Genomic DNA, 26,472 nt, shown 5'->3' on the forward strand with positions numbered 1-26,472 from the left:
AATTCCCTTACCTGTGGCATCTCTGACCTCCATTCTATAGCTCGATCTAGTCAAATGCGTAAGACCCTTGCGTAGCTGTAATCTGGCTCAAGTAGGTGAATTTGAAGTTGAGTATGCTATTGTGGACTCAACTTGAATGGCGCACAATAGAGTTATTGAATACGGATGTTCAATTGTTTAAATAAATGTTGTCTAGCAATTTGAAATTATTACTCATTTTCATCTTTCATTTAATTTAGAAAACGTGTATTTCAAGCAAAAATGTTAATGAGCGTTAATAATGGAAGGTCCGTTTGAAATTTCTACGGTCACTTAACACATTAGATGTTAATGTTTCCTTTTGACAAGAAGAGACATTATGTGTTCTAAATTATAACATCTCAAACTTGTGTACATTCATTTAAACTACCCAGTAAACGAAAACTAATTGAAATGAATTAAAAAGAATTCACAAAGAGCTTTCGTGAATCCCGCTTTGTGACAAATACGAATTGGAGCCATGATGCAATTTTCCTGAATTCGTGAAACTGTATTGAACTTCCGAACCTTCTATCCGTACCAATTCACTGGACAAATTTTGAGCCTTTAATTTTTTTTCAATTCGTTAGCACGAATTCAATGCATTCCTTGGCCATTTCTTTCGAATGCGAATTCGTTTGGACAGATTGGTACATATTGAATTAAAATCAATTGAATATACAAAGAGCTTGAGTGAATCCCGCTTTGTGACAAATACGAATTGGAGCCTACCAAAAATGTTAATTCATTTCAATTCATTTGAATTAGTTTTTTTTTACTGGGTACATAGTTGTCAAGAGAAAAAGGTAGTTAATAACGTGATTGATTCTTTTCGTATATATATGCAATAATTTTTAATTATCTTAAAATTTAAATAAATTCTCTTAAAATACACTAATACACGGAGAAACTTTTAATACCACTAATTCTTAAAACTGGTGAGACATTTTAGTATGTTAGGTTAGATTCAAGGGAAAAACGACATAGGTTATAGAAATTGCTATTGAGACTATCAAAAACACTCATTCAGTATATATTTTACAGTTCTTCATAAGGAAACTAACGAAAATTAGTATGTTGTTTTAGAAAGAAAATAATAATTTTTGCAAAGTTGGGAAAGCCATGAATTAAAAAGAAACACAACAAATTAATTGTCTATAGATACTCATAGAGACGATAGTGATACTTGGATCTGATGGTAGATGGCATTAGTGTATGTCACTGTAACTGTAGGTAAATATATTTAACACGACGTAAGAACCTAACCTATATTATTAACGCACACACGCACACGCAAGTAAAGACACGACGATTGGTCACGGAAACCGAAAGATCGCACGATTCGTTAGAAGTACACAGCTGAATCGTCCTTATATATTAAACGAGTGGAAAAATATGTGCCTTCGAGAGAGAGCATTTTTTAAAATAACTTACTAATCAAATTATGTAAATAAGTAAAAGTCGTGAAAAAAATTATGTTATATTGAGGAACAGTTCTTGAATTTAATTTGGCATGAGGAGACATTCACGTTTATTAATAAAAGGTTTTTTTCTTTCATACACGTGTGAATTTCATCTTCGAAAACATTAGGGTTAGTTCGCGACGTCAGGTGATGGACTCGGTGATGCTCGGGCGAAAATTGGTATGTTACGTAAGAATGTCTGTTATATATATATATATATATATATATATATATATATATATATATATATATATATATATATATATATATATATATATATATATATATATTCTATCTATGTGTGGAAAAAAGGTTAGAATTACCGTATTATTTCACAAACAAAAAATGGCATCTTATTCTTTTCTAAAGAAAAATAAGACTATTTCTAATGCAGATAGTAATTTTTGTACACCGAAGGTTGCTTAATATATAACGAACTTATCATATTTTCGTATTAATGTTGAAATTATTAGCACAACGCACGAAAAATCCTCACATTCTAACGTACTTTTAGAATAAACATAACCAAATATATTTAATATTATAAGAAAAAGTTTCTCCGTGTACACTCTTAGTTTGAATCAGTCAAAATGTGATTGATTCAATCAGTCACGCACATTTTCACTGACAAATCATTGATTTTCATTGGCACAATAATCATTTTGACTGGTAAATCTGTCAAATATTGTCACTGATTCAATCAGTCACTGAATTTAACTGTAAACCAGTCATTTCATTTAACTGATTTGTCTGTTGATTATTTTAACTGACTTAGATCAGTCATTTTAACAAATACACCTGTTCTTTTTAAATATGCAAATAAATTATATTTATCTGCAATATAGACAAAATAACATTATTTCTTAATATAAATATATTTGTTGACAATTTTTACATTAAATGATATATTATTATGATTTTTTAACAAATATATTGTTTATTAAAAATCAAAAACTTTCTTTTTTTAAACAAAAAAATACAAGCAACTATTTTTCTTTTACTAATAAAATACATTGCTGTAAATAGTTATGTTTTGTAAAATATTTGTAGTTTATATTATATATACTATTCGAAAATAAAATATTTGAAAGAATTCCTTCGTTTCAAAAGGTTTGCCACATCTGGTTTGTCTTAGGATGTCGAACTATAGGTTTCTCGTTACAATAGGTCCGTGTTTTATGACTTTTTCGGGACCCTTTTTTTCTTATGAATTTATTTAGGTAGAAAGTTTGTGAAATTTTTGTGTACTTAAATATAAGATGGAAGTATACGAAAATTTCATACATTTTCTTTAAAAAGTCTTTCAAGATGCTTTGAAGCGTCAGTTGCTCTTCAGCTTTGGCATGAGGAAAACTGACGCCGCGAGTAAGAAAAATATTTTAAGTTTTAGTAATTGACTAATGACTGATATTTCTTCTTTTCATCCTGATTATTCAAAGTTGTTCAATATATAGTGATAGTAATATTCTGAAGTGATTGTGAAGTGATTCAATAGTATTTAATTCCAACTGATTGGAGTTAAATATTTTAGAACGGTACTTAAGAATTGTATAGACAAAATTAATTTATAATTTTGCAAAATTGAGTGGTAGTGCTTTCAAATAATTTAGTTGTCTTTACTTATTTATGATTGTTATATAACAATTTTTGTGCATTAAACAAATTTCAGTTACTTATCTAATTTTTGTTCAATAAACAATGTTTTAAAAATTTGTTTAAGAGTTTTGAAACCTTGCACACCTTATATTAAAATTATTAAATATTTTAATAAATTAGTCATTGAATTAATGTAATATTATTAAAAATAATCAATTTGAACAATGAAATTTGCTATTATATCAATAATAATCATTAATTACTTCAATTAGAATAATTATTTTAAACAATAAAAATTTATATTTATTTAATTTATATTTTATTTTATTTAATAAATATTGTTACAATAATAATTTTTCTTACCTATGCTTTTATTATTAATAAAAATAATTTTTAGTGCAGTGGAAACCATTGATCAAATAATTAATCCAATTTACAAATCAGTAAAACTTCATAAATTTATTAATAAAATTTATTCTTAAATTTGATAAAAATAACGGATTTTGAAAATAAAAATGATTACTTTCATGAAAATAAATTATTGTTAAGTATAATCAAAATAATTTATTTAAACAATAAAGTTTATTATTTTATCAATAAAAATCATTATTTTCTTTAGTGACAATAACTAATTTTAAAAAGTGAATATAATTGATATTTTGATGAAAATGAATTATGTAAATAATGATAATAACTTATTAAATTAATCAAATCTACAATTTCTATCATTCATAACAACTGCTTTTTTCATTAGCATTGACTGATGCTATCAGTCAAATTAAACTATACAAACAGTAGATTTTATTAATTTCATCAATAAAAATCATTATTTGAGACAGTCAAAATTACTGATTTAAATGACAAAAATTATTGAAATTTCAATAAAAGTTAATGATTTAAATAATACAAACAATTGAATGAAATAATAGATTCAACAATTTCTATCATTCAAAACAACTGATTTCTTCTGTGTATTTGACTGATTCAATCAATAACAGTATATGATTGGTTTGAATCAGTCAAACGGACTGGTCCGCCAGTGAGCGGGTCTGGACTGATTGAATCAGTCATTTTTGACTGAGAATCAGTCAAATTTGACTGATTCAATCTAAGAGTGTAATAGAGTAACTTCAATTTTTAATTATACTTGCAAGTGCTTTGATTAATATTGAAATTTAATGCGTAATTTATCATTGGTAAAAGATTTTAAATCTCAAGAATTAGCCAATGATTCGTAAAATTTTTTTCTAAAAATAATAATTTGTCAGATCATCATTGTCAAATATAAGTTCTAAACTATTTGCGAAAGTTTTTACTAGTGTTAACCACTAATATTCGTTTACTCTTTTTAATTTCCTGTCCTTACAAGGGCACTGAAAAAAATAGATATTAAGCCTTATTATCTAGATATTAATATAGTCAATATATGTGACAGTGAACTATGTAAACATCTTAGATGTTCAAATTTAATATCTACACTGAAAAACTGTTGGTAGAGCTGTTCGCCCAATGCAGTGAACTGCTGCGTTAAAAAGAAACGCACAGCTCACTTTATTTTTGGGCGAGTTACTCTCCTTTTTGGGCGAGCAACTCTCCTTTTTGATAGAGCTGCTGACCTTTTTGTCAAGCAGCCGCTCGCCAACGCCATTGGTAGTCAAGTTTAGGAGAGCAACTCGCCTAATTTTGATAGAGCTATGAGTTTAAAGTTAAGTAGCGCTGCACACAGTCAATAGCGGAACTGCTCTACCAACAGTTTTTCAGTGTATAAGATATTGGAAAAAGACTTGTTCAAACATAACCTCACATTTACAGATTATACTTTTTAACATCTGAGATATTAAACCATAACATCTGGATGATATGCAGTAGCATCTTTTCTTAATATCTAGTATATTAAGATTTTTAATATCCAGTTTTCTCAGTGGGGCGCCTGGTAAAGATTGCCTAAGGGCGCAAGGATGGCCCACCTCAGGACACTTACTGCGTATATTTTTTCTTCAAAATAATGAAATAAAATTATGAAATTAAAAAAATATTTTTGCATTCAATTTAAAGCAACTTATTATGTTAATAACGTACTTTGCTAATTTATAGACATTGATGAAATTGAGAATAGAAAGGAGAGAATCTTTGATAATTTTGAGGATTTTTGAAGATTTGGAAAAAACATTAGAAACAATATCGGAAATTGTAAATAAAGAAAAAAAAATTGAGTGAGTGATCTTGCAAAGAAATACGATATCTTTCAGTTTACATCCGCGTGCGAAGCATAACGATAATGCTTGTAATATTTCTAAAGTCGTTTATCATGCATCACTAACAACATAGTGGACCCCCTGGTCCACTTAACGAGATGGATTATCTCCATCATTATTACATTCACGTTCCATTTTAACTTTATTTTCCTAAGCGATCTACCGTGTTGTGGAAGGGCTCCGGCGCGCTCTCATGTGAAGCGTGTCCTCGTAACTTGAAACGCGCGTCTGTGCACTCATCGTTCAGTTTTCAAATACATATGAAATCGATAACGTGCATCGAGTTCGTGGCGTTTCGTGACACGATTATTTATATTTATTTTGTTTATTTGATCCCTCCTTTCATCTTCCTCTTAACTCTTTGCGAAGATGATCGAGAGTGTACGGCTATGCGTCTAATAGAGAATTATTCTACTGTTATGTAACTATATATTTTAAGCGTGTATATTATATATATTTATATATGGTAAAAACGAGAAGCGTGTAACGTAACAGTCTTTTTGTATTTTGTAACATCCATAACTTTTAAATAACAAGGCATGCATGGATTTTTATAAATGCATCTTAAAATATAATTCTCAACTAATATTGCTTATAAATATATAGGGTAGAGGACCCCACACGGAAAGAAAAGGTCTGGAAGAGATATCCATAAAAATATTGTTGAGCAGAATATTGTTGTGTTATCCAATTCAATGGAAGAGACAACTTTCAGAATGGAAGCACATTCCATATTCAATGGATGAGGGAGCCATATTATATTGTTGAATCAAATATGGATGTGACATCCATAGGCATGGTTGGGCTTACAATTCATGCTATGGATTTTCACATATGGCTGCCTCATCCATATAAACTTTGGTTGGGAGATCCATAGTTAGTTCAAAATTTCGATACATGTTGCGCTCAATTCATTATCATGGCATCCATTTAAAAATGGTCGTCTCAATTTGTCCGTCGCGTCGGTTTCCTGTCACGTCTATATAATCACGTTGTGAGTTTATTGTGTATAAATAGTGTTATAATTGTTTATTATTTATTATCGTTATTGTCTATGAGTGTTTATGTAAATTCAATTTCATGAAATATGTGCAGAGTATATAAGGAATATTATATGCTCAAATATTGTAGTTGCGTGTATAGTGTAGTGGATAGCGTTAGTGTTTAGTATGCGTTAGGTCTAGGGTTCGTGTCTCCCCCCCATCGGTTAATAATTCATTTCGTTAATATGCGGTTATTCAATAAGTGGTGTGTATTAATTAACAAAAATGTGTATAAAATATCTCAAGTGACATTGAATTTAATTAATTGAGTGATTCCAATTTTTTGTTTCCCATTTCCATTACTATGGATCACCCAACCATAGATCTTTTGCTGCTCCAACAATATACAGCCAGCCATAGAATATGGATGCAGCAACCTTAACTATGGATATCCCGTATTTTTCAATATAATATGGCTGTGATATCCATGTATCTGGATGTGTCAACTATTCCTTTTTCTCCGTGTATACAAAAGTCAAAAATAATTTCTTTTTATAGGTTTTTTTGTTATTATTGAGCTTGTTGCTCATTTTTAATTCAGTTTTTGGTTTAATTTGATTTATATTGATCTCATAAATTTTCTTACTCTAATTACTCCTTAATTATTTAAAAATTCTCAGACAAAATTTTATTATTCTTAGATTTCTATAAAATATATATTATATATTATTTTTAGCTTTTATAAAGCTCAAACTTTATTTTACTAACTAAACTAAGCTTTAAAAATTAATTTTTTTCATTAACATTACAAAATTTGCAACTGTTACAACTAACGTCGACATGTGTTACAACTCACCTTGGTACTAGGTGAGTTGTAACACTGGGAACTGTTTTGAATTTTGCAATTTTTTCGTAAACCCTTACAATTTTTTACATTTTGCATTTTTGATTCACATTCTACACAAAACTACCTATCCAAAAATACGAAGTTCATAAAAATAGGACAATTTTTGACTGAGTTATACTGGATAATGTAAAAATCGTTTCAACTCACCTTGGTCTCCCCTACCTATTTAAAAATTTGTTGATAAAATTCTTTATGAGAGTTCAATTTTAAAAAACATTCAATTCTTCAATAAATTATTTATTTTTGTATTTAAATAATTGAATTCTCACAGAATTTTTTAATAAAAATTTATTTAAATATGAATTTCAGTTAAAATTTTAGATAATAATAGAATATTAAACTCTCTAAACTTGTATTGATAAAAATGTCTTCTAATTTGAATTAGTGACTGACTTTTTGCTTTTGAATTAGCAGATTTTACTAATATATAGTCGTTTCTATTAATTTAATAGTAAAATTTACTAATTCAAAAGTGAATAGTCAGTCACTAATTCTATTACCTATTTATAACTGATTGTAAAAATTATATTTTGTCTTTTAATAAATTTTACAAATTCTACTAACTATTTTTTAAGTAGACTATACTTTTATGCAGTATGGAAAAGTATTATTTAAGGCCTGGAAAACCTGTAAAAGTCATGGAATCTCGTTCATGAAAAATCGTAGCAACCCTGATTAAATAGTTAAAAAAATTTTAGTATATTAAACATTTTCTTGGAACTTGATATTAGAAAATAATAATAATAAAATTATAATAAATAAAATATGCTGCATTTTTAATGTATGTAAAAGTAAAAAAACTCTTTTATATTAAAAAAAGAGGAAAAAATTGTATAAAATACGTGCATTCACGTGCTGTATAATAGCTGGGCTGACTATTAACGAAAGTTTGTTGTTGTTAGAAAAGCTTGTGAATGGACAGGTTCTCCATTCACTTTTATAACTATGTCCCCTCCGTTTACCGTCGTATAGCGATATATATATATATATATACTAGACAATTGCGCGCGTCAACAGTGTTTCAAGTTTGACGATGAAAAATTAATTTTCAAAACATAATTAAAAAATCAAATAATTAAACATAATTTATAAAAAATAGACATATTTATATAAAATAAATGATCATATTTTGTTTATTATAAAAAACATTTATTACATGAAGTAATACGAACAAAATCATAAAAAATTAGGCCTAATTTCCACAATTTTTGATTTTTCAAATACCAATAATTTGATAATTTTCACCGAATCAGGTTCAAAAATATGTCAATCGAAGCGTTTTTTAATGCTCTACAAGTTGGTAATGATACTTTTAAAGTTACTTTTATATTTTTCAACAAAATTTTCAAAAAAGTGTTATTTTCGAAAAATTTAGATTTTTAAAACTTTAATATCTCCGGCTAATATAGACGAAAAATGTTCAATGAAGACTCAAAAGATACGTCTGAAAAAACTCTACAAAACTAAAGAAAAACATTTATAGGTGTCCTAACATTTTTTTTAAGTTATGGCCAAAAAACGTTTTTTTACAAAATGAAAAATGCAAAAAAAATATAGTTAATCTTTATGAATCGGGCTGAAAATACTCTCATTTTATGTCCCCCGGGGAGACCTACAATTTAAAAAAAATTGAGGCCTTTAGCTCTTTCTCGTTCTGAGATATTGAGGCAAATGTAATGTTAGTACACACACACACACACACATCGGGACAATTTTTTAAAATCCGTTTTCTGGACTTCAGAGATAAAATTACATAAAAATTTTTTTATATTGCCCATTCGTGCATAAAGTACTAAAAGATTAGGTATAATGAAAAAAAGTTTGTAAATATGTCAAAAAATCACAATAAAAAATTTTGCTAATACAATCCTTCCTCTATGAGGAAGCAATTTCGAAACGGTTCTTGGTATTTATTCAAAAATAAATTTTATTTACTTATAAAATACATATACATTTATTTTATAATTAATTCAGGGTGTTCTGCAAGTACTAAGAAAAAAATTTCCTGACTTTCCCTTGACTCTTCCCTTCCCTTTTTTATAACAAATCTTTAACAAAAAAAATTATGTGAGCTGGTAAATATTAACGTAATTTTATGATAGTGAACTTAAACACTTTATTTATCATCATTATAAACCTTCTTTTGTTGTAAACAAAGTATTACACACATAAAATCTAAAAAAAACAAAGATAAAATAATTGAATTATTTGTTTATTGAAAAACCACGATCTAAAGCAGCGTTCCCATGAGATAAAATTAAAATCATTTTCACAAAGTTTTCCAAACTTTTTTATAATATAAATATAATTTTATTTATAACAAAAAATTGTAGGATAATAAAAAATTAATAATAAATAAATTTTAAAATACAATATACCGTCAGAAATTGTCAGTACGAACGACGGGCGAGCTAAGAAAAATTGCTGCTGAAATTAAATTAACATAGTTTATTATTAGAAAATGCAGCAATTTTTCTTAGCTCGCCCGTCGTTCGTACCGACAATTTCTGACTGTAGTGTATATTTTATTTTAAATCAATAATATAATTATTATTAATTTCAAAACGTTATATAATAATAAAATTCTTTTAATAACCAAACACTTTTATTTATTATTAATGTTGTCAGTTTCTTCTGACCTTCTTTTCTCTGTTGGTTTATGTATTTCTTTAATAATTTCTTTTAGAATTAATCTTTTTACATTTATAGATCATACACACTTCTCAGATGAAGCAGATAAATATACGTTTTATTATCTGCAATGAAAGACATTGGTAAAATTAATTATTTTATTAGTTATTAAAATATGTATAAAATTTTTATATTGAATTTAATCTTTCATAACATTTTTTAACATTTAATTTTAACAATTTTAAATATTTTATATTAGAATAAATTAAATATTAATACTATTTACATAAATTAAATATATAAAACTTAATCATTTAAAAATTAATTCAATTAAATTTATTTAACAATTATATTTATCTAAATAATTTCTTATCAATAATAGAGTAGAACGGGGTGAAATAGCCACATTTTTACATTTTAATTTATAAAATCTAAATTTGCAATTTTTTTCTCAAATTTCCAATTGTCATTGAAAGTTTAGTTATTAAGCTTGAATATTCTTAACGGAAATATTTTTTATCCCATGAAAGGACTAAGTTATAAGAGTTTTACGAAACCTCTGCAAATGGCTTTTTTGTACCACCTGGTGGGGGGAGAAAGCCACCTCGCCGTTTTATCAAAATATGTTATTAATTTTGGTATTTTTACAGTTTTCCTTTATTTACATGACAAATAATCTTAATTTTAAAATATTTTAATAAATTTTAAAGAGCTTTTAGCAAGGAAAATTGAATATTATGTTAAGTTTACCTGTTTTTGATTTACACTGCCAAGTTTTCGTACCTTTTTTTAAAGTCTTCCTTAAATTTCACCACAGATGCCATATTTTGTTGCAACCGTTTTTTCGATGTTTATTTTTTAACGCACTTTATACTATTTTTTCGTCGTGTTTAATTAATTTTATTAAGTAAACACGCGAAAATTTTGTAAAATTAGAAGGTTAGTTTAAGTAGAAAACAAATGAATTTCACATAATATTCAATGGATTTTTGTCCCTGGCTTTTTCACCCCCAAGACCAGTTTTTCTAAAAGCTAAAATAAATTTTAAATTCAGTTCAATTTCCAAAAATTAACATTGTATACGTTTTGAGTATAGTTTTCTCCTTACCCAGGCGGAAAAGTCGGACGAATGTCGGAATTTACAACCGGCTGGGATCCGCGCCCGTACAGACCGCAAGTACCGACGGTCTGTACCGATTCGGATCTGAAAAAGCAACCGGCGCGGTACAGATTATGCTCCGACTGTCGGATCCGTCTTCCCACTATTGTCAGTACTGGCTCGGTACTGGATTTCTTCCGCCGGCGGATCTTATTCTTCTGCGGCGTCGGAAGAATGACGGATATGTTAAGTCTGTACTGGCTCGGTGCTGGGCCGGATCCGACTGCGGATGTCGTCATTTATTGTCACATTATAAATCACATTATAAATTTATTTTCAATAAATGTGTCATAACTAAATAATTATTACAATAATTAATTGCATTATTTTAGAAAATAATGATTAATTAATAAATGAATTTAATTAAAATATTAAGTAATTATTTATTGAGACTTTTTTCAAAATTAAACAATTAAAAAAATTTGTTGTGCACTTATACTTTATAATTATTATAAATAAATTTATACTATTAATATAAATTTATTATTATTAAGATATTATTAATTAATAATATTGAGAATTAATAATAAATTATTAATATTAATAAATATTAATATTCATGTTAATAATTTATTATTAATTCTCAATAAAATTAATGTTAATTAATAATATCTCAATGATAATGAATTTATTATTATTGTGATATTAATTAAAATTATTATATTGAGATACAATTATTTAATATATTATATAATAATAAAAATATAGCTGTAGCATTGACGCGTAGTTATTCGACAAGTTTCATTTCAGCTTGTGACACTTGAGAGTATTTAAGATTTGAGAGTCCCATGCGAGCGTAGCATAGTGGTTAGCGTGCGAGATTTCGGTGCGTAAATATTCGGTTAGGCGTAGGTTCGTACCTCCAAGCGTTAGGATTTTTCAAATGTCTATGTAATAAAAAATTGCGTTTAAGTGTATAAAAAAATGTGTAAAGTGAACTGTCAATGAATTGTCATTAGTGTTTATCTTTTGCAATTAATTATTATTTTTTGTATTGATATTTGTTGAAATTATCATTTGGATCCGAGCCGGTTGTTAGTCGGTAGAATGCCAGCGCTCGGCTGGCTATTAAATGAAAAATCCGCGGTCGGTAGAGTGCCAGATCCCAGCCGGTTGAATTATACACGGAACGGCTTCTCCCGGCCGGTCAGCGGGCGGTAGAATGCCAGTTCCGAGCCGGTTGCCAGCGCGCTCCTGGCCTAGTCACTATTCGGTAGAATGCCCGTTCACATTCGGTTGGCAGGCGGTTCCCAGCCAGTACAGTTACACCGGCGTCAGTACGGGCTAGGATTCGCGCCGGTTGGAAATTTCCGCCTGGGTATGTACAAACATTTACTTTTATTACCCGTTCACTTAAACAGGTTGTAATATGTTCGAAAAGTTCATTGAAATATTATACGCAGAGCAACTCAAAAATTAAAATTACAATAAAAATTATATTAATATAGGTACAACATCCAAACTAGTATCAAAAGTTGCATATTAACTGATAGTATTTATATTCTAAATAGCTGATAAATCGGTTAATTAGTTTTCAAATAAAAGTCAAATGGCTTTTTTGCACCATGGCTATTTCACCCCGTTCTACTCTAATCAATGAAATATAAATAAGTTTCCTTAAAAAGCACATATTTATTAATTTATAATTTATTTAATTGAATTAAATCACTTTATTACGTCAATAATATATCTAAAGGAATCGCGTTAATTAAGATAACGATTTTGTTTAAAAGACAAAGATAGAAAATATGAATTCAGCCAATTGAGTATAGCTCACGAGTGGAAGCAACCAATGGGATAGGCGTTACTATACTTCGAGATATTTCGAGAGATTTTCGTTTAAAGATTTCTTATATAGGATGCCACAAAGCACCCTATTGAAAATCCCCATACGGGAAACCAAATGGGAAACCACATGGGATCCTATGTCAAAAACCATGTAAAACCCTACTTGCATGAAGGAAACCACGTGGTTTACCATGTGGTTTCCCATGTCAAACCATATGGGAAATTGAGACAGGATTTTAGTTAGGAATAGACATGGGGAATTTGAACAGTTCATCTATGCATAAAACCATACCAAATCCCACATGTTTTTCCCAGTCAAATCCTAAACCGAATCCCATGTGAAAAACAGTATCATTTATTTATAATTATTTTCCCAAGTCAATCCCCAAGTGAAAAACAGTATCATTTATTTATAATGATTTTCCCATGTCAAATGCTAAACCAAATCCCATGTGAAAAACATTATCCGCCTTATTGAATATCCCTACATGGGAATCCACTTGGAATTTTACAAGGGATTTCACATAGTATTTTATATGGGAATTGACATAGGATTTCATGCAAGATTTCACCTAGGATTTAATGAGATATCACATAGTATTTTATTAAAGATCCAATGAAGAAATTTTCAAAGGATTAAAAATTATTTAATAAAAAATTAAATAATAAATATGTAGTATTAGTGTTACAAGTCATCAAAAAAGTAAAAAAACGATCATTTGAAACACGTCCTCTCTGCTACAGGTTCTCAGCTTTTATATACTTCCAGAATCGTCTCAACAGCGAGAGAAGTCACTTTCGCCACCTAGCGGTGAAAGTATAGGAGCGACAGTAATCTTTAACATTACTAAGGAAACCATGTGGAATACCACGTAGGATTCCATGTGGTTTCCTACGTGGGGATTTACATGGGATTTTACTTAGGAATTTAAGTAGAAATAAATTCCCAAATGATTTCCTAAGTAAAATCCCATGTAAATCCCCACGTAGGAAACCACATGGAATCCTACGTGGTATTCCACATGGTTTCCTTAGTAATGTTAAAGATTACTGTCGCTCCTATACTTTCACCGCTAGGTGGCGAAAGTGACTTCTCTCGCTGTTGAGACGATTCTGGAAGTATATAAAAGCTGAGAACCTGTAGCAGAGAGGACGTGTTTCAAATGATCGTTTTTTTACTTTTTTGATGACTTGTAACACTAATACTATTTATTATTTAATTTTTTATTAAATAATTTTTAATCCTTTGAAAATTTCTTCATTGGATCTTTAATAAAATACTATGTGATATCTCATATTAAATCCTAAGTGAAATCTTGCATGAAATCCTATGTCAATTCCCATATAAAATCCTATGTGAAATCCCTTGTAAAATTCCAAGTGGATTCCCATGTAGGGATATTCAATAAGGCGGATAATGTTTTTCACATGGGATTTGGTTTAGGATTTGACATGGGAAAATCATTATAAATAAATGATACTGTTTTTCACTTGGGGATTGACTTGGGAAAATAATTATAAATAAATGATACTGTTTTTCACATGGGATTCGGTTTAGAATTTGACTGGGAAAAACATGTGGGATTTGATATGGTTTTATGCATAGATGAACTGTTCGAATTCCCCATGTCTATTCCTAACTAAAATCCTGTCTCAATTTCCCATATGGTTTGACATGGGAAACCACATGGTAAACCACGTGGTTTCCTTCATGGAAGTAGGGTTTTACATGGTTTTTGACATAGGATCCCATGTGGTTTCCCATGTGGTTTCCCATATGGGGATTTTTAATAGGGCATTTACTCCGATTCGATTTAATCTTTATGTAATTTTTTTCTTTTTCTAGAAAATTTGCTTTGGTTTGAATTTACAAATAAATTCGTAACTAAATTGAGTTGTCCCAATGGGAAATGCCAGTGTAGTGCCGATGCTCACCACTGGCTTAGTACTCAGACGATTGTTCGGCGTAGTCTAGCCGAGCCTCGACAATTAGTGCTGGCGCAGTACAGAATTTTTGTTTCGCCAAAGCTTGGACAAGGCTCGGCGGCAAGTGCTGGCTGAGTATAGAAAAATTGTTCACAACGCTCTTTGCCAACATTGCTTTTTTGACATAAACTTGAAAAAAATTATAAAAAAAGTTTATGAATGTTTATAAATATAAATTTATTGAAAAAAATTAATATTTTACTTTTCAGTTGTTCATTTTTTATTCTTGTCAAATTTAATAATAACAATTTAACACAATTGTCTAATTTTGTAAATAATAAATTATTTAAACAAATTAAAATTATAAACAAAATTTAAACTTTAATCTCAATAATAATTTGGTTCCTATTAAAATACTATTATACTTCTTACTATGAATAAAAAATTATTAAAAAATTACCACGTAATTTAAGAATTACGTAAAATGTTAAATGCAATAAGTAAAGTAATTTAATTTTTAAAAATTTAGTTTAATTTATTTTATTTCAATTTATTATTTCTAACGTATCCCTATTTTTTTCTCATCTTTGACTCAATAATTGTATGTCTGAATGATACTGAGATATTAAAATTTTACTGCACACACGTGTCGTTAGCATAGTGGTTAGAGCGTTAGTCTGTTAGTCCGTAGGTCGTAGGTTCGATTCCCCTCGTCAGCAATTTTGTTTATTTTCATAGGTTTGCGATATTTCTAGATTCCAATCGTCAGGTACTAAAATATGAAAATCTAATGCACACTTACTGTAATTGTTTATTATTTAATTTTTAAATGTTATAAACAATTTTTTTCTACTTCATTTACTATATCCATATTGTTAGTCTCCATCTTTAATACAATTTCTTTAAGAAGAGAAATATTTTATGAATAATAACTATTTATTAATATTATTTACCATTTTGTTGTTAAATTATTTATAATTATTAATTTACGACTAATTAATAACAATACGGCATTTATTGCGGCAATATTCTCAGCCAGCACTGGTCCAGTGCTGCGCCAGCGCTGTCTGGCAGCACTGACAGACAGTACTTCGGCAGCGCCGGACGGCGTTATCATCCCAGAGTTATGCCAGTGCTGGCTCTCAGCCTTGCCGCCAGTGCTGCCAGTGCTGGCGCAGTACTACGCCAGTTGTAAATTTCCCATTGGGGTGTTGAAAAATGTTTAATTTAGATATATCGTCGTTAAATGGAAAGAAGGGAAAAGTGAGATCGTTTTAGTGCTTTAATGAAATATGTTAATGATTTTTCACGGTTATAGGTTAATTATCTAGTAAAATATTCAAATCTCATAAATATTATGACATTCTTTTAGACAGTTGTAAGATCAAGAAAAAATAATATATGTTAATATTGTTTGTTATTTATATAAAGTGCATAAAAATCTCATATTTTTAAAAAAATAATTTTATTTTTATATGTATTTTATGTCATTGGTTTGTTTATAAAGAATAATTTTTTTAACGATGAATATTGATCAAACTCTCTCAAGGGAGAGTTAATAAATTACTAAATATATAAAATAAATATTTTTAAAATTTTTATGGTAGGGGGTCACTTTTATTAATTTATTTTTTCCAATCTCTTTTTTCCAAAAATAGATTGGAAAAAATTTCAAAAAAAAATTTTCAATTATAGTTTTCGGAACATTTTAAACAAAACACATTATACTGCCAGCAGCAAGTTCATGTTGTTTAATTTACAAAATTAGACTTTTTCGCAAGAATTCAATTCTTTTCCTAAATAATAGAATTCTTTACAGAAATTCAAATATTTTGATAAATTTTTGTAATATTCCCTTATAAGAATTCATTTATTTTTAATAAAGGTTTCATGAAATTCTCACTCAGATTTTAATTATTTAAATAATTAATAACATTCTTTGCAGAAATTCAATTATGTTTAAAAATGTTTAAAAATACTCTTCAAAATTTCAATTATCTTAAAAAATAATAAAATTATTCTCCAAAATTCAATTATTTTCAAAAATTTTCCTAAATTAAATAATTTTCAATATCTACTATTTTTCATAAAATTTTTCAAAAGAATTCAATTATTTAAAAAAAATGTTGATAAAATTCTAAGTAAACATTCCTCAAAAAATGTAATTTTTCTTGGACATTTTATTAAAAATAATTGAATTTTAAAAAAAAAGATTCAAATATTTTTGGTAAATTTTTTTTTGGTAACAATATTTTTGGTAAAATCAGTTTGAAAATGTAAATTTTTGGAAACAATAAAATTGGAAAAACAAAAATTTGGAACTGATGGTTTGGTAAAAGTGACCCCCATTCTTTTTTATACTTACCCGAGTCGAACTTTTAGACCTGCTTACCTCCTGGCAAGTATAATTTAACCCTAACCTACACCTAACAAACCCTTGGTGTTTGTTTCCTCCTGCGTAAGTTCTATTTGACTCTGACAACTCCTTTTTAAGTCCTAATTGAACCTTAAACCCTGTATTGCTTCTACCACATTCTTACGCAATAGGAAATGTTACGCGCGGTACAAGATATTCAACTTATTATTGTTTTGCAAATTACAAAATTTTTCATTTTGAAAATTTCACGAAAGAATTCAATTATTTTCTAAAATTTTAATAAATCCTTCGAAAAAATTCAATTATTTTTATAAATAGTAAAATTCTTCCGAAGAATTCAATTAATTTTATAAATAGTAAAATTCTTTGCAGGAATTCAATTATTTTCAAAACAATTTTAATTGAATTCCTTAGATGAATTCAAATATTTTAAAATATTTTCATAAATTGCAATTATTTTCTTAAACTTTAATAAATTGTTCGAAATAATTCAACTATTTTTATAAATACTAAAACTCTTTGCAAGAATTAAATAATTATTAACCCAATTAAAATAAAATTAAACGAAAGAATTTAATTATTTTCAAAAATTCCCATAAAATTTAGTTTCAACAAGAATTTAAAATTTTTGAAAAACAATTTAATTATTCTCAAAATATTAAAAAAAAATTCTATATAAGAATTAAATTACTAGCTTAATACAATTTTTGAATATATTCGTCAAAAGAATTGAAATAATTCTATTATTTTCGAAAAGTAATTAAAATTTTTATGATGAATTCAATTATTTTGAATATACTTAATTTTAATAAAATTCTTTAAAGAAATTCAATTATTTTCGAAACAACTTTAATTGAATTTTTCGAAAAAATTTCATGATTTTTAAATATTTCTATAAAATTCTTCATAAACAATTTAATTATTTCTTAAAATTTTAATAAATTCTTCGCAAGAAATCACTTATTTTCAATACAATTTTAATAAAATTCTTCTTCATAAAATTCAATTGCTTTCGAAATTTTCAATTAAAATTATTAAAGAAACTTTATTAGTTTAAAAAAAAAATTCAAAGAAATTTTTCAAAAAAATTTAATTAGGATTTTTAAAAATATTAATAAAATTCTTTGCGAGAATTTAGTTATTTTTCTAAATAAAGAAATTCTTTGAAGGAATATTCTATTATTATCAAATTTTTTTAAAAAATTCTTTGCAACAATTCGAAGATTTTCAATAAATTAATTTTAAAATTGAAAATATTTGAAAAGAAAAATTAAAAAAAGATTAAGTAACCAAAATGTAAACAACAATTAAATTCAAACTGCGAATAGGTTACCGAAACATGTACTTTTTTAAATTTATAAATATTATTTTTAACTGAAATGTTTTGACATTTTTTTTAAATAATAAAAATATTAATTTATGAATGTTTAAAGGTTATTATTATTAAACAATTTATTTATTTGCTGTAGTGTATTAGTGTCAATTAATGCTTAATTAAATCACTCAACAAGTCACTGAATATAGAGCGTCTGTGTTCAGTTAGGTTCCGTAGCATAGTGGTTAGGGCGTTAGTTTCGTAGTCCGTAGTTCGTAGGTCGTAGGTTCAAGTCTCGCGTGCGTTAGATTTTATTTATTTCGTAGGTTTGCGTTTATTCCAATTTTTCTGTATTGTATAGGTATAAGTATGCAATAATTTAATGATTATATACACCGTTAAATAATTTAATTAACAAATATTAAATTAAAATTTTTTTTTATATATAAATGGATATGTATTAATCCCCACATATATACTAACATTATTTATGAATTCGCTATTGGTCACGATTAAATTTAAAAAAAAGTAAAAATCATTAAATAATAATGCCATTTATTAATAATTAAAGTTATTATAAAAATTAGTTAAAAATGATCTTAAATATGCTATGAGCAGTTTTTCCAGGGTTTTTGGAGAGGAAAGAATTCTGTAAGTAAGGGTCAAGCAGTATTTAATAAGGTTCTAGGAACACCTGCTTTCCCCCTTTTACCATCTAAATTTGTCGCTAACCAGGGATTTGCAGGAGGTAATCAGAGTTAACTTGCAATGCAAATAAACTCTGCTTTCATCCTATTACATCCTTACAAACCCTCAGTTTTAAGGAGGTAAGCAGGTCTAAAAGTTCGACTCGGGTACTTAAATTGTGTAATAATATTTTATTAATTTTTTATAAATAATAATTTTTGATAAAAATATAGTGAGCGTATTAACTTTTCTGAAGAAAAAATGTTCAAAAATGCTGTATTATTTTTTCGTTTCCTTTGAAAAATGTAATTTTTTCCTATTTCTCTAGGATTTAAGCGGAAAAACTTGGTCGAGTGAATAATTAGTTATAGCTTATCTAATCATAAAATTCTCGATAATAATTTTTCCTTTATCGTTTGAGATATGGTTGCAGAGGCTACATAACTCGACTCTTGTGTGTGTATTTGCGGGTTTAATCGCATACATATGGCTGTTCTACACTGCGTATAGCTGAAATAGCAATACTGTATGGCTGTTACATATCCACCAATATAATATGTGAGAATTGGCCATATTTACGGCAGAACCATAAATATATTTTTTTCACTGTATATATATATATATATATATATATTTTATTTTACATGTTAAATTTGATAATACCTACGTACTATGGAATTTTTGAAATTTAGATTTTAAAATATCAATAGTGTAACGATTTTCTTATTTGACAAAATAAATAAAAACCGCGACAATAAAAATTACAAAAAGAAGCAAAATGATAAAATAAAAGATTTCAAATAAATGAATAAAATAACGAAATTACATAAAATCTACAAAATACATGATAGAAATAAACATACAATCAATCAACATAAAGAAATAAAATTATATTTCATCAGTCAACAGTTTAGGTAAAGTATGCCTGACGTCAGGAATCATTCAAAATATAGAAAATAAAATTACAAATAATTCAAAATAAAATATGCACATTCAGACACAAATATGTAAAACGAAATATACAAATATCATTATAAAATCAAAAATAATAAATTAACAAACGATACAAGTAAATGCAAAAAATAAGATTTATTATGAGTACTTTCTCTTAACAAAAATAAAATTTATATATTCGCGCTCTTTTTAAATAACATACGACTGCAGCGCCACCTTCACATGTACAAACAATTTTAAAAACACCCTTCTATTAAGATTTTACATTCTCATTGCCCATTCTTTACTTCGATACTTTTCGATACATTCGACCTTTCCACTCCATGTCTTTTTTAAGAAAGGATCCTTATTATTCCCAAAACTCCAACGGACACAAACGGCCACACTTTATATAGTGAAACACAACAAAAAATATTTTATATAAAAAATGATAAACTAATATTTAAAAAATGAGAAATATTTAAATTTACAAAAAAAACTACCTTCCGTGTCCTCGGCCGGCACGTGAGAGCGTAGCCGCGTTGTTGAACCGGTGTCGACGAATTGCGATAGTCAATTAATAAATTAATTGAACTCTTCATCGACCCGCGATTCAACCCGCTAAACCCCCACTACCGTCCGAATTTTACAGGACACGGAAATTATATTAATTTTAACGAATACATTAAAGTCGGACCGGTCACATTTGCCAGGAGCATTTGTATCGCTTCAATAGAAAAACTGTTTGCAAACTCATGATAATTGATTTTATATGCCAACTTCATAAAAAATTAAACAATATGCAATCAAAGAAAATTAATTAAAATTTTTTTGGAAAATATCGGATATAGCTAAGGTTTTAAGTTAGACAAACTTAAAGTATTAAGTATTTATTAGTTTTTTTAGTATTAACCTAAGAGACTGTCAAGTTTCGTTTTAATCGGTCAAGCCATTTTTGCGTGATTTCCGGACAAAATATTGCAAACAGACATATACGTACACACATACTTATTTTTATTGGTATTTTTGGAATTCTTACTACTCAAAATGAAAAATTTAACATGAATTTTCAAATTCTAAGCAATGTATAGACAAAAGTTTAATTTTGCTTCCTCATGAGGAAGCTTTGCATTGGTGACGATTTTCAATTTTTCAAAAGAAGGTTATATGGACTCATTTTCATCTAAAACATATGTATATTCAATTATGAGCAAATGTCCAGATGTGTGTGTGTGTGTATGTCACAAAAATTGTGTACAAATTATCTCAGACAAATTTTGATGGATTGTCCTGAAATTTTGCAGGTTTATTGCAGTCATTAATACCTAAAATCTGACACAAGGATTTTCGAAAATATCTACAAAAATTTTTTTTATACAATTTTTTTAAAATTCAAAAAAATTTTTTTTTTGTATTTTTTTAAATAATTTTTTTATTTGTTAATATTTTAATTAATTATTCTCAAAATTACATTCCTGACAAGAAAACGAATCGATTGATGTATACAAAGTATATATTTTATCAAAATTTATCAAATTAATAAATATTTTTCTTTTTAAAAAAAAATTCAAATTTTGTATTTTTTTCATAATTTATTTAATATTAATATTAATATTTTGAAATGATTATTCTATCATAAAAAAGAAGCCATTGGCAAATGAAAGTGTAAATTTCACCAAATATTTATATAACAACTTATAAATTATAAATGATTTATATAATTTTATTTTTAACAAATCTTCTGGACGAACCCTTTTGTACATAGTTTTTCAAAAGTTTGCAAAACCGCAATTTTTATACATTGAGGAAGCTATGGTCAAGAAATGAACAACTTGTTATTTATATAGATATATATGTTATACTCCACGGTGAAAGGGACCTATCTTTCAAATAACATTAGGCGCAATCTTTCGTGCGCAGTACACGAAGTAAATTTTGAATATTAAATTTATTAAAAGAAAATAAAAAATATAAAAATTGTTACATTAAATTTTTATTTTAAAATTTTAAAGTACAATACATTTAATTAAATTTCGTTCTTTCTAATGTCAGTATCGAAGATGAGTCAGTATCATGCCGTTGTTAAACTCCGTCATAGTTCCAGAGAGATTTCTACTTAAAATAGGTGTGAATGAGTAAAATTATAATTTAGTTAGAAACGATTAAAGTTAATCGCGTTTATAATTGAATTATACAATTAGTAATGTTGCGAAACTTTCAAATAGTTTTCTTTTGTTTTTTGTTCTTTTTATGAAAATATAAATATGTCTACGATATTAAAAAATAAGAAATAGACAACTCAATTGTCGCAGCTTAGAATTTTTTTAAATCTGTGCGTGTCAGGAATTTTTATTATGGTATATAAAAATGTTGTAATTTACATCTTTTGACCATGAAAAGGTTCTGAAATAAACTTTCGTTAACTGTAACAGTTTAACCTTGACAATTTTTTTCAATATAGTATAGTAGTTTTGTTCACTGTTTTGATTTATTTATTAAGATAGTAATTGAGGCCTTGGATCCAATAACTCGCCCGACGCTCGGAGGAACGCGCAACTGCCAGTCAGTGAGCAGTGAGCGCCTCTGGGCCACTCACTGCTACCCGACTGGTATTAGCGCGTGTCTTCGAGCGTCGGGCGAGTTATTGGATCCAAGGCCTCAATTTTAAAAATGTGTTTTTGTATTTAATTTAAAAAAATTTTAATTATTGGCATTAATTTATATTATTTAATTTTTTTTAAATAATTGGCTTTAATTTTAATATGTTTTGAAACATGCATTTTGAACAATGCATTTTTGTTCTTAAAGTCTAACTTTTTAAATATATTATCCATTGAATATAAAATGTCAGTTTATTTATAAAGATTTGTTTGGCTAGATAATACTTGTAAAACATGTAGAACACCTTTACTGGATTGCTTGATAATTATAAATAATGATAAAGCATTGTTTTGTAATAGTACTGATATTTCTTATGTTTATCTAATTATTTACACATGCTATGTAAATAGTATTGCCACTTTGAAACACAGTCTATAAAAAGTAAATAGATTAATAACTTCTGCATGATTGCAAAGGATAATTATGAATTGCAATTGCATATAAATTGTAAAACGTACATTTGTGGATATAAATGATGCTCCAAATTGATTTTTATGCATATATAATAAACAGTGGTCATGAGAAGCGATCGACAGTTCACTTACCTTTTAATTGTATCCCGGAGATTTAGCGATTGACTTGTATTTTCTTTTCTTTCCTTTTTTATTTAATTTCTTCAACACCCACTAAGTAGTGCGAGCACTCGCACATAAATCCCGTTCACTTTAGCGACGATTCAGAATGTCATAATTATTCGCTTCACGAACACCATTGGTTTGCGCGTGAATTTTGTGCTTGTGTGCACCGATCATTGAGCTTCAATAGTAAAATTTATTTTATTTTAAAATATTTTTGTTGTAAATAATTAAAAATTTTCAGAAAAAATCTAAAATATGGAAAAAATATAAATTTTTAATTTTGTTTTCATTAATAGATTCTTCATTATTTATTTATTGCGCGAATTTTAATAGATTATTATTTCTAAGTGAAAAATGATTAAAGATTTGTAGGGTAAGTGTGTTTTTTTTAAATTGTTCAAATCATTGACGCTATTTTTCCGTGTTTTTGTATTTTTGTAAGTTAATTTTTTTGTAATTATTTAAAATCGTATGCACCTCGTGGGTTGTTTTCGAACCCCATGCTCACGCCTTCACGTCCCAAGCAGAGACTGAAGAGCCTACAAGGCAGTCTATGCGTATAAATGTGATGTTCTGCGACTCTACGTCGATACAACTCGCTGGAAAGGGCAGTAGTTATTTGAATCCGGCGACAGAGAACGTTCGAGTACATGGATATGTTAAAAATTATCGATAAGGCAGAGAAAGTTTTTGAACTGTACAAAACAGGTAGAAATCTTTTTTTTAGCGAGATCATTTAGTTGAGGAAAAGCAGAAATTTTAATAGTTATCGTTAGAGCACTAATAGGTTGGTAACATACCTTATGTAAGTTTCCTAGATTTGTTACGGTACATTACCATTGATACTACGCTCTTAGTTTTCTACTCGCATGTATGTTACTCTCTAAATCTAAATCTGAGATCTGAGAAAAGGGACTTTATAACCAAACTCAACTTTATGAGTAAAATGCGTTTAAAGTTTTTCATTCAAATTACTGATTTTAAGCGAATATACCTACAATCATTTTTAATCGTCAAATGAAAGAAACATTCTTTTCAATCTAAATATTTTCATAGATTTGTAATTGAAATAAAAATAAAAAACAAGATAAATTTAGAAGCTTAATAAATTATTTTTTAATATGTGACGTAATATTATTGGGGCCATTCATTAATTACGTAAGGACGATTTTAGGCAATTTTGACCCCCCCCCCTCCTCCATGTAAGGATACATAAGATTTCTCGGACCCCCCCTCCCCCTTCTTACGTAAGAATTAACCACGAGCTTGCCTAACAAACGTCGAATAATGAAATATCGTTAAAAACGGTCGAAATTTCATCTGTTCTTCAAAAATCGCCTAAATTTTATTTACAGTCGTTCAAAAGATGGGTGGCCATCTTGGGTACCCTTACCCTAATTAATTAAGTATTTTTAATAAACAAATAAATAATAGAATTGTTTATCTTATAGGTAATTCTTTATTTTTTATGCAGTTTACTAATAAAACCTTTTAACATATTTCATTCTTAAGTTAAAACAATGAAATAACACCTTTAAATTATTTAAACAATTTTAATTAACAAATGCCTCATATTGTTAATTTTTACAAGGAAGTCATCATTTTTTACACAAGATCATTTTAATATAACCAACTTACATTTAAAAGTAGTAGAATAAAAATATAACTATTCAATAATCGATTATTTAAACAATATTAATTAAATTAACAAATGCTAAAAAATATTAATTTCAATATTTAACCCATTAAGTTTTATGAAGAAACTAATCATTGCATTAAAAAATTAAAAATTAGATTAACAGGCAAACTTAAAAAAGAGGTTTTTTGTTTATAATTTCCAATTTTTTAACAATAATTGTTGAAACAAATTAATAAAAACATTTTATTTTTAAAAACTGTTGTCGCCAATCGATTCTGTGCAAAAAGTTAAGAAATTTTAGTACCTATGGATTATTTTTTTGTCCAAGTCGTATTTTGTTCACAAAATTGTTTTAAACAAATTATGATGCATAAATGGTGTTTCATTACAAGAATAAAGAAATGGATTTAAAGTAAAATTAACAATTAGATTCATAGGAAAATTGTAAAAAATTATTATATAGGTACCTGTTTTTTTGTTTTTAATTTCCAATTGCTTTCGCTTGGAATGAAACACCATATTTATTCTGCATAATTTGTTTAAAACAATTTTGTGAACAAAATACGACTTGGACAAAAAAATGACCCAAACTAAAATTCCTTAATTTTTTACCCAGAATCGATTCGCGTCAACAGTTTTCAAAAATTGTTAAATGATTTTTAATTTGTTTAAGGGTCAGAATTCGTGAAATTTTCACAGAAAATAAAAAGTAATTTTTTTAAATCGAAGTGTTGAAAAAACATTTCTATTTGGCCTTAAGAATGTGTCCACCAAAAAACAGGAAAAAAAATTATTTTTTATAAAAGTTATTGCAAAATTAATTTTTTAGCAACTTTTTAAACAAAATTTTATTTCTCCTAAATGAATGAACCGATTTAAATGAACCAAGCGGGAATATCAAGGGGATAAAATATACTTTCGTTTAGAATTAGAAAATTTTTAAAAAGTTTATTTTTTAATAATTATTTAATAAATTTTTTATAAACAATTAATTTTTTTTAATGTTCTGCGCCTTTTAAAAATTTGAAAAAAATATTAACATACACTTAAAGCTATAAGAAATCAAAATCCGTTGAGAAAATTTTGGAGCGACAATTATTTTAAAAGTTATAAACAAATTATATTGGCGCGGTGTTGTGCATCAACGCTGAACTTAGTTTTTGATCATTTTTATCAATTTTTATGGTTATATAATTGAATAAAAATGTTAATTTGACAGTGTTTTGTTCATTTCGTAGTTAAAAATAATGTTTTAATTCTGAAAATCATCAAAATCGCATCTCCGTTCAATATAATTTGTTTATAACTTTTAAAATAATTGTCGCTCCAAAATTTTCTCAACGGATTTTGATTTCTTATAGTTTTAAGTGTATGTTAATATTTTTTTCAAATTTTTAAAAGGCGCAGAACATTAAAAAAAATTAATTGTTTATAAAAAATTTATTAAATAATTATTAAAAAATAAACTTTTTAGAAATTTTCTAATTCTAAACGAAAGTATATTTTATCCCCTTGATATTCTCGCTTGGTTCATTTAAATCGGTTCATTCATTTAG

At 27.4% G+C, this 26,472-nt stretch overlaps 1 protein-coding gene across 1 annotated transcript in view; it reads right to left on the bottom strand.

Annotated features, from left to right (window-relative positions):
* The window catches only part of LOC122502433 (GAS2-like protein pickled eggs), a 306,098-nt gene extending 282,313 nt beyond the window's left edge, over positions 1 to 23,785 (bottom strand). The window contains exons 1-2 of the mRNA XM_043612483.1: positions 23,755 to 23,785; positions 23,245 to 23,455 (exon numbers count right to left, since the gene is read on the bottom strand). The gene's annotated coding sequence lies outside the window, so the exon portion shown is untranslated. The remainder of the gene's footprint in view (positions 1 to 23,244; positions 23,456 to 23,754) is intronic.
* Between the last annotated feature and the right edge of the window lie 2,687 nt (positions 23,786 to 26,472).

Source organism: Leptopilina heterotoma, unplaced genomic scaffold (assembly GCF_015476425.1).
Source record: "Leptopilina heterotoma isolate Lh14 unplaced genomic scaffold, ASM1547642v1 Lhet_228, whole genome shotgun sequence".
Classification (NCBI taxonomy): Eukaryota; Metazoa; Arthropoda; class Insecta; order Hymenoptera; family Figitidae; genus Leptopilina; species Leptopilina heterotoma.